The sequence below is a fragment of the Scyliorhinus torazame genome, chromosome 24 (genome assembly GCF_047496885.1).
Source record: "Scyliorhinus torazame isolate Kashiwa2021f chromosome 24, sScyTor2.1, whole genome shotgun sequence".
Lineage (NCBI taxonomy): Eukaryota > Metazoa > Chordata > Chondrichthyes > Carcharhiniformes > Scyliorhinidae > Scyliorhinus > Scyliorhinus torazame.
In genome coordinates, this window is record NC_092730.1 from 48,087,573 (window position 1) to 48,096,141 (window position 8,569).

The 8,569-nt window shown below is 45.7% G+C and overlaps 1 non-coding gene across 1 annotated transcript; it reads right to left on the bottom strand.

Moving 5' to 3' along the window:
* Positions 1-3,395: 3,395 nt before the first annotated feature.
* trnas-uga (transfer RNA serine (anticodon UGA)) lies at positions 3,396-3,477 on the bottom strand. The gene has a single exon. It is a non-coding gene; the product is annotated as a tRNA-Ser (tRNA).
* Between the last annotated feature and the right edge of the window lie 5,092 nt (positions 3,478-8,569).

Genomic DNA, 8,569 nt, shown 5'->3' on the forward strand with positions numbered 1-8,569 from the left:
CCATACTTCCACTCCTATGTCTTATGGTCTTATAGACCGACTTCTCCCAGGCAAACCCTTTCCCAACACAAGATTGACTAGCTAATTTAGTCATAAGTAATCTCCAATCGGACAGTGAACCTATTATCTCTCTGCAGACAGGAGATCAACATTACCCATTTGTAATCGACACTGGAGCAGCCATGTCTTCGGTGCAATCAGAACTTCGACTACCACTATCCGACCACACCCAGCATTTGGCGGGGCCCCAAGGACACGTGTGTGAGTATCCTATTTCTGAACCTGTGACAGTCATTTATGAGAATAGGTCTACAGATCATCAGTTTGTGGTGACTACTGGATTCGACTGTAACTTGTTGGCCCGAGATTTACTGTGTATCTTCCAGCTACAGCTAGAGTGCAGAGACGAAGGGGTAACGGTTCAATCATGGAGGATGAGACAACAGTGCTATATTTCCATCACACCCTAGTGGTGGACGTTAGACATTGAGCATTCACTGCTCCACGTTACCCTGGCCTATGCCAGAACCGGACAGAACAGAGAGTTGGAGGACAAATACCGGACGTTAATTGGGACCGAATGACCAGTCAAGATTACAGCCACAGTCACGGGAAAAGAAGGTACAGCCGATTTTGTTACAATACCACCACATTTATGGGCACAGTCAGCTTCTGTCGGCCCTCATATTACACGTCAGGTCCATGACCAGTACCATGCCAAGGATCTGGGGCCTATGGTAAGGAGGGCAGTGGATCATTCAGATCTAACAGGGTACGCACTTCAAGCCATGCCAGACGGCACTTCCATAAAATATTTTGAGGTCACTGAAACGATTAACACTCGACTTCAGCTAACCCACAGCTCTGGAAGAATAGGGGATTCCTTACCTCGGCCATCACGGAAAAGATCCCGCCGGGGTTTAGTTGATGACCTACTGCGGGCCCTCCTTATGTCCGCGCAGATTTCCGTCATTAAATGCGCTGCCCATACAAACGGTAAGACCCCAGTTGACGTTGGTAATGAACAAGCAGATTGTGCAGCGCGGACAGCCCTCAAATTCAGCGGTGCCTAAAATGCTAAGTCAGACAAAACGATCTGCTTTAAATAGATCTGCTTCTGACAAGCCAGTGCCAACCATCCAAGACGTCAGAAGGTTACAGCAGGACGCTCCTGAGAGTGATAAACAAATGTGGAAACGGTTAGGTTGTACATATGATTCTGTTTATTCTTTATGGACCACGCCAGCACATCTGACTTGTATGTCTGAGGTACTGGCTTTGTGGGTCATCGAATGTGCATACTTTACAACGCATTGTGGGGCTCGGGGGACTAGTGATTTGTTGCTGGACACTTGGCGGCACACTAAAATGCAGGGGCTGGCCCAGAGTATCAGTAATCGGAGTTTGATTTGTCAGCAATATAACACCGGCAAAGGTATCCCTTGTGGAATGAGGCAAGCCCCATTGCCCAGTGGTCCCTTTGAGATGCTCCAAATGGATTACATTGAGTTGGAAAGGTGTGAATGTTGTCAATGTTTTAAATATGTTTTGGTTATTGTGGATGTGTTCAGCAGATGGGTTGAGGTGTATCCGACTACCGAGATTTTGAAAGATGGCGCCCTAGTTTCGGGGGCCGTTCGGAGGAGGAGGAGCAGTCTCTGTCAGGGAGAGAACCTGAGAACATCTAAGACACTCAGAAGGTAAGAAGGTAAGTAAGTGATTTTTACTCATTATTACTTTTATACCTTTTTCAAATTGTGTATGTCGGGGGGGAAACTGAAGTGACATCACAGAAAAGCTGTGACCTGAGTGGCTGGTTGGGAATCTACACTGAATCAAAAAAATTAAGCATTGGTAACTAATTAAACATAATTACTGAATTATAATTTAGAGAGGCATCTAAGCCAGAGATCGGAGAGTACTATATTTAACTTTCGCATTTATATTAGATATCTAGTGCTAGGAAACAGATAGTTAACAGTAACTTTAAAAAAATAAAAATAAAAATAATAATTTTTTAAAAAACCGTTTAATTTTAATTAATTGACGCAATGTCAGTTAGAGGGTTGCAATGCTCTGACTGTGAGATTTGGCAGGTCCGGGAGGCTTCCAGCGTCCCGGATGGCTTCATCTGCAGAAAGTGCACCCAACTGGAGCTCCTCACAGACTGCCTGGTTCGGTTGGAGCAGCAATTGGATGCACTTAGGAGCATGCAGGGGGTGGAAAGCGTCATAGATCGCAGTTATATAAATGTGGTCACACCCAAGGTGCAGGCAGAGAAATGGGTGACCACCAGAAAGGGCAGGCAGTCAGTGCAGGAATCCCCTGTGGTTGTCCCCCTCTCGAACAGGAATACCCCTTTGGATACTGTCGGGGGAGGGGGTGTATCCTATCAGGGAAAAAAAGGAGCAGCCAGAGCAGTGGCACCACGGCTGGCTCTGATGTTCAGAAGGGAGGGTCAAAGCGCAGAAGAGCAATAGTAATAGGGGACTCTATAGTCAGGGGCACAGATAGGCGCTTCTGTGGACGTGAAAGATACTCCAGGATGGTATGTTGCCTCCCTGGTGCCAGGGTCCAGGATGTCTCCGAATGGGTAGAGGGCATCCTGAAGGGGGAGGGCAAACAGGCAGAGGTCGTTGTACATATTGGTACTAACGACATAGGCAGGAAGGGGCATGAGGTCCTGCAGCAGGAGTTCAGGGAGCTAGGCAGAAAGTTAAAAGACAGCACCTCTAGCATTGTAATCTCGGGATTACTCCCTGTGCCACGTGCCAGTGAGGCTAGAAATAGGAAGATAGAGCAGCTAAACACGTGGCTAAACAGCTGGTGTAGGAGAGAGGGTGTCCGTTATCTGACCCACTGGGAGCTCTTCCGGGGCAGGTGTGACCTATATAAGGACGGGTTGCATCTAAACTGGAGAGGCATAAATATCCTGGCCGCGAGGTTTGCTAGTGTCACACGGGAGGGTTTAAACTAGTATGGCAGGGGGTGGGCACGGGAGCAATATGTCAGAAGGTGAGAGCATTGAGGGAGAACTAGGGAATAGGGACAGTGGGCCTCTGAGGCAGAGCAGACAGGGAGAAGTCGCTGAACACAGTGGGTTTGGTGGCTACCACGATCTTTTTACCCAGAAATCCGTTCACCTGAATGAAACCAAACCACGTTTCCATTCGCTGCCGTTGCTGCTTCTCCTTCCAAACGTTGCAGGAAACGTTATTATTTATTGGTTGTTGTTTTGAGTGCGAGCTTCTTTATATTTCGTTCAGTTACCAAAATAAAGGGTAAATATCTGACTGAACTCGATGTAGGTTCAAACCGTTCATTTCCAAACATTCCGATTTATTCTCGAGTCAGTGGCTTATGCGGGGAGTTCAGCAAATATTTCGAATCACAGTCGCTGCGAGCAGGGCTCGAGCCTGCACGGGGAAATCCCATTGGATTTCAAGTCCAACGCCTTAACCACTCGGCGATCGCAGCTGCGTCTAGTGCGTCATTCATTAGTAATTTGGTCGATAGAATACATTCTAAAACCAGCCTGGAATCACTCCAGGAAGTTACTGCATTCAAACGATCAACGGGGCCCCGGTGTTTATGTGATATTGAATCTTCGTGGAAAATGACCATTGGATTTGGAGAGAAGCCTTGAGAGACTCGAAAACCTCAGCTCCCTAAACGCACAATTCCACCGATTGAATAGATTGTGGAACAACATCAGTTACATTGGAAATATATTAGAAATTCAAATGGAACAGGTACACAGTTTACAGTCTGGAAGAAAATTTAAATGATGAAATCTGGAAATTACAGCACAGAAGGAGACCTGTGCAGGCCGAACGGTCACCTGATGACCTGATGACGCAACTAAAATGATCACGTGTCGGGATTCCGGCAGTTCCCCGGATCGCGGTCAGAGCACAAGCCAGGAGGACCTGCTCAATTATTAAGTCAGTTGTTTTTTATTACTTGTCCTTGGTCGCCAGTCATTGAGAGACCAGCATTTCTACATGGTGTCAGGAGTGGGCAGTATGGCAGAAGGACTTCACCGCATCAACCTCCTTGAATCATAGAATCGTAGAATCTGCAGCGCAGAAGGAGGCCATTCGGCCTAACATGTCAGCACTAACCCTCCGAATGAGAACCGCAGCAACTCTCTTCAAAAAGATGTTTAATTGACACTGCATCAGCAGACCGGCTCGCTCAGTCGGTAGAGCATGGGACTCTTAATCCCAGGGTCGTGGGTTCGAGCGTATATGTTATTATCGGAAAATATTGATGCTGAATGAACTGTCTTCATAACAGGAACACAAGGTTATGACCCTTGACTGGGAATCCAGAGGGTCTAAACGAACATTTCGAACAAAACGAAAATTAATAAATATGGAATTAAAATTTCGTCTCATTAACGGCGCAGAAAGGTTCTGCTTCCGACGGTTCTTATTTCCACAACTGGGAACACATTGACGCAACTACAGTGAAGATCTGTCACCGGCAGTGTCACGGTTCCACGAACGACAGAGAGAACAGTTACATAGCAGAGAGCTCAGTTACACGGCAGATAGCTCAGTTACACAGCAGAGAGCACAGTTACACAGCAGGATATACATTTACAAACAGGGCCTCTCTGTGTGCAGCAGAAAACACATTTTCCTAAAAAAACAGTTTCTCCATCTCGGCACCTTTTCTGTGTGTCATTGTATGTGTGTCCTGATAGTCTCTTCCTGATTTTTTGTGTTTCTTTCTCTGTCTGTTACAGCAGCGCTGCTGTTATGTATTAATCTCACTTTTCCCAAACAATAATTGTGATTGATAGATACAGAAAGATTTCCACACTGACATTCAGTACCAATGTCTGATAGAGACTGAAACCCACCCTCACATACAGTACCAGACATTGTCTCATAATGAAGGAATCCTGCTCTCAAACACTGTTGAGACTGAGGTGCAGAGTGTTCCCTCCACTCGCGAACACTACCTGTGATTTACAGAGACAGAACAAGTCTCAGTCAGGTGAGTAGCAGAGTTTGATGGGTACGACATGCATTCCACAATCGCCTTCTCTGCGCCAGATAATCAGATGCAGTTGACACGCGGTGTCTGTGTTGTTTTAACAAGAGTTTTACACAAGACCCGGAACACATTTACACAATACCAGGGTATAAGACGTAGGAGCAGAAGTAGGCCATTCAGCCCATCGAATATGCTCCGTATTTCAATGAGACCATGCTTGATCTGATATATGACGTGTTATGACCTCATACGGTGGCACGTTGTCAGTGGTTGCCTCACAGCGCCCGCAATCCGGATCAATTCCAGCTTTTGGTCACTGACTGTGTGGAGTTTGCACTTTCTCTCCGTGTCTGTGTGGGTTTCCTCCGGGAGCTCCGATTTCCTCGCACAGTCCAAATGTGTGCGAGTTAGGTGGACTGTCCATGCTAAATTGCCCCTTAGTGTTCAAAATGTTGGGTGGTGTGACAGGGATGTGGTGGGGACATAGGGGCTCTTTCAGAATATCGTTGCAGAATCCATTGGCAGAATGGCCTCCTTTTACATTTTAATGATTTCATGATAATCCTCATGTACACTTTCCCGGCTTTATATCTCTAGATTTCATGATGAACCTTTAAAACCAACATTCCAACCAAGCCTCAGGTAGCAGTAACTCCTCAATGGTCGTTAATGTCCCGGCTGTCAATCATTTGGTCAGTCTTGAGTGAAGTCACATCCTGGAAATGTCATACATTAATCCAGTTCGAAAGTAAATTAAGTCGCTCTCGTCCCTGATGACCACAGGCTCTTTGAGGGTAAGATCTCACTGGTGGTGATTTAACCTGAGGATCACCATACCTCAGTCGAGGAGCAATAATAATAATAATACTAATAATCTCTTATTGTCACAAGTAGGCTTCAATGAAGTTACTGTGAAAAGCCCCGAGTCGCCACATTCCGGCGCCGGTTCGGGGAGGCTGGAACGGGAATTGTGAGATGGCGGGGTTTTTATGTTTCAGGTCTTGTATAACCGTGTGATCTGAATCTAATTAATTTGGGTTTCCTTCTGCTAATCTTGTCTCACAGTGAGGCAAACCTCACTGATCGGATAGACGAGTGATCGTTCTTCAGTCTTGTCATGGACGGACCCGCTGAATATGGAGGCATATCCTGTGTGGCAGGATTTAGCTCCAACTCAATCTATAAGTTTGTGGATGATACCACTGTGGTAGGTCGTATCGCAAACAATGACGAATCAGATACAGAAGGTAGATAAATCACATGGTTGCATAGTGCACTGTCATGTGAGTGTACCTTTAAGACATGGATGTTTAAGCAATGTACATTTAACAAAACAGTGATGTCAGAGAGTGGGTGGAACTGGGCTTTAGGTCAGCCATTTTGCAGGTTTTTAGTTTCAGTTCAAAAAGCACTTTGTGTGTGTCTGTGGGTTTCCAGAAAGCTGCAAGTTTGAAAAGTGATTGGGAGTGTCTTCGTTTGCAGGGGATGTTAAGTTGAGTTCATGGAATAAACAGTGTTTTCTGTTTAAAAACCCACGTGACCATAATTGTAATCCCACACCTAGGGAAAAAGCCATGTGCCAGGAAAAGCAACACATCCATTAAAGAGAGAGATTAGTTGAACTCTCTGATACATTTTGGGTTTCTGAAAACGCCCCGCCCATAACAGTACCTGTTATGCCTGTCTCTAAATGTCGGAAAGACCAAGGAACTGATCATCGACGCCATGAAGCGTTGCACAACACACACACCCGTCTGCATCAATGGGTGCGAAGTGGAGATGGTCGATAGCTTTACATCTCGGGGGGTCACCATCACCAACAGTCTGTCCTGGTCCACTCACGGTGATGCAACAATCTAGAAAGCCCAACATCGTTTGCACCTCCTAAGGAAGGAGAATAAAATCGTCATGTCTGCATCGACTCTCACAAACGCTACAGATGCGCCATAGAGAGCATCCTATCGGGCTGCATCATAGCTTGGTATGGCAACTGCTCGGTCCAACTTCGCAAGAAACTGCAATGTGGTGAACTCAGCCCAACCCATCACACAAGCATGCCACCCGCACAGTGATTCTGCCTACAACTCCCGCTGCCGCAGGACAGCAGACAACATTATCAGAAACCCTCCCACCCAGGTTTTGACTTTTTACAGTCCATTCCATCAGGCAGAAGGTACAGAAGTCTGAAGACCCGCACATCCAGACATAGGAACAGCTTCTTCCCCACAGCTACTAGACTCCTCAACAACTCTCCCTCGGACTGATCTGTTCCCTGTAAGAACACTATTCACGACGCCCTATGCTGCTGTTGGTCATGGATTTACTTTGTTTGTCCACTTGTTCCGCACTGTAACCAATCACTGTTTGTCGATGTACCATTTGGCAATGCACTGTGTCGATTATTCTTTTTTTGCCCACTATGTATGTAATGTGTATGTTCCTTGGAAGCAGAAAAATACTGTACATGTGACAATAAGTCAAATCAAAGTGGTTCCTCTCTCACTACCCGATCAATTCATCTCAATCAGACCAAGACTGAATTTTGAATTCTCGCTTTTCCAACACAGCTCGATGCAATCCGGCCTCACAACCTGGAATGGATTTGCACGTCAGTGATTGCAGATCCATCATCGAAAAATGAGTCCCACTTCCGAGAAAACAGCGTATGAAAAATCGACGATAATGGGATTCAAACGCCGTTATAGAGCGCAAGGGACTAGCAGTCCATCGCCTTAACCACTCGGCCAGCTCAACACACAAGTGTATGCGTCAAAAAGTCTTAATTCGTTTTGCATTCGTGAACTGATGGACAATATCCGCTTTTTGTCTTCAGCCCTGTGTTCAATATTGGAAATGCAGTTTTTTTCAGTAAAATGAATTCCCATCACATTCAGGGACTTTTGTGAATGGACTGATATGAAACACTTCAATATTATTTCCAAGATGTTTCCACACAGTGTGAAACGCCCCCGCTGAAAGACTGGAATCAACCATCATTTGACAGCAAAAACAAACCCTCCCGGCTTCACAGAGGAATCCGTCGATCATCGGAACACACACTTCACGATGGACATTTTCTGATCATTCAGTTACAGGTTTCTACTCCTGCCTGGCTTCATTCCCCAGGAAATAGGGATTATATTCTTTCAGCGAGTCATGAAAGTATACTTGGAGCAGATTAAAGATAAATTATTGTGGTACGATGAGACTATTCCTGGTTGAAAGGTAAACTTTCCAGAAAGTGCTTCAATATTCAGCGGGTCCGTCTATGACAAGACTGAAGAACGATCACTCGTCTATCCAATCGGTGATGTGTACCTCAGCGTGAGACAATATTAACAGAGTGAGAACCAGGTTAATTAGATTCAGATCACACGGTTACAATAGAACTGAATCAGGAAAACCCCGCCTTCACAGCCTTGCCACTCGCCTGAGGTATCGTGATCCTCAGGTTAAATCACCATCAGTCAGATCTCACCGTCAACGGGGAAAGCAGCCTATGGTTATCAGGGACTAAAGCGACTTAATTTACTTTAGAACTGGGTCAATGTATGATGTTTCC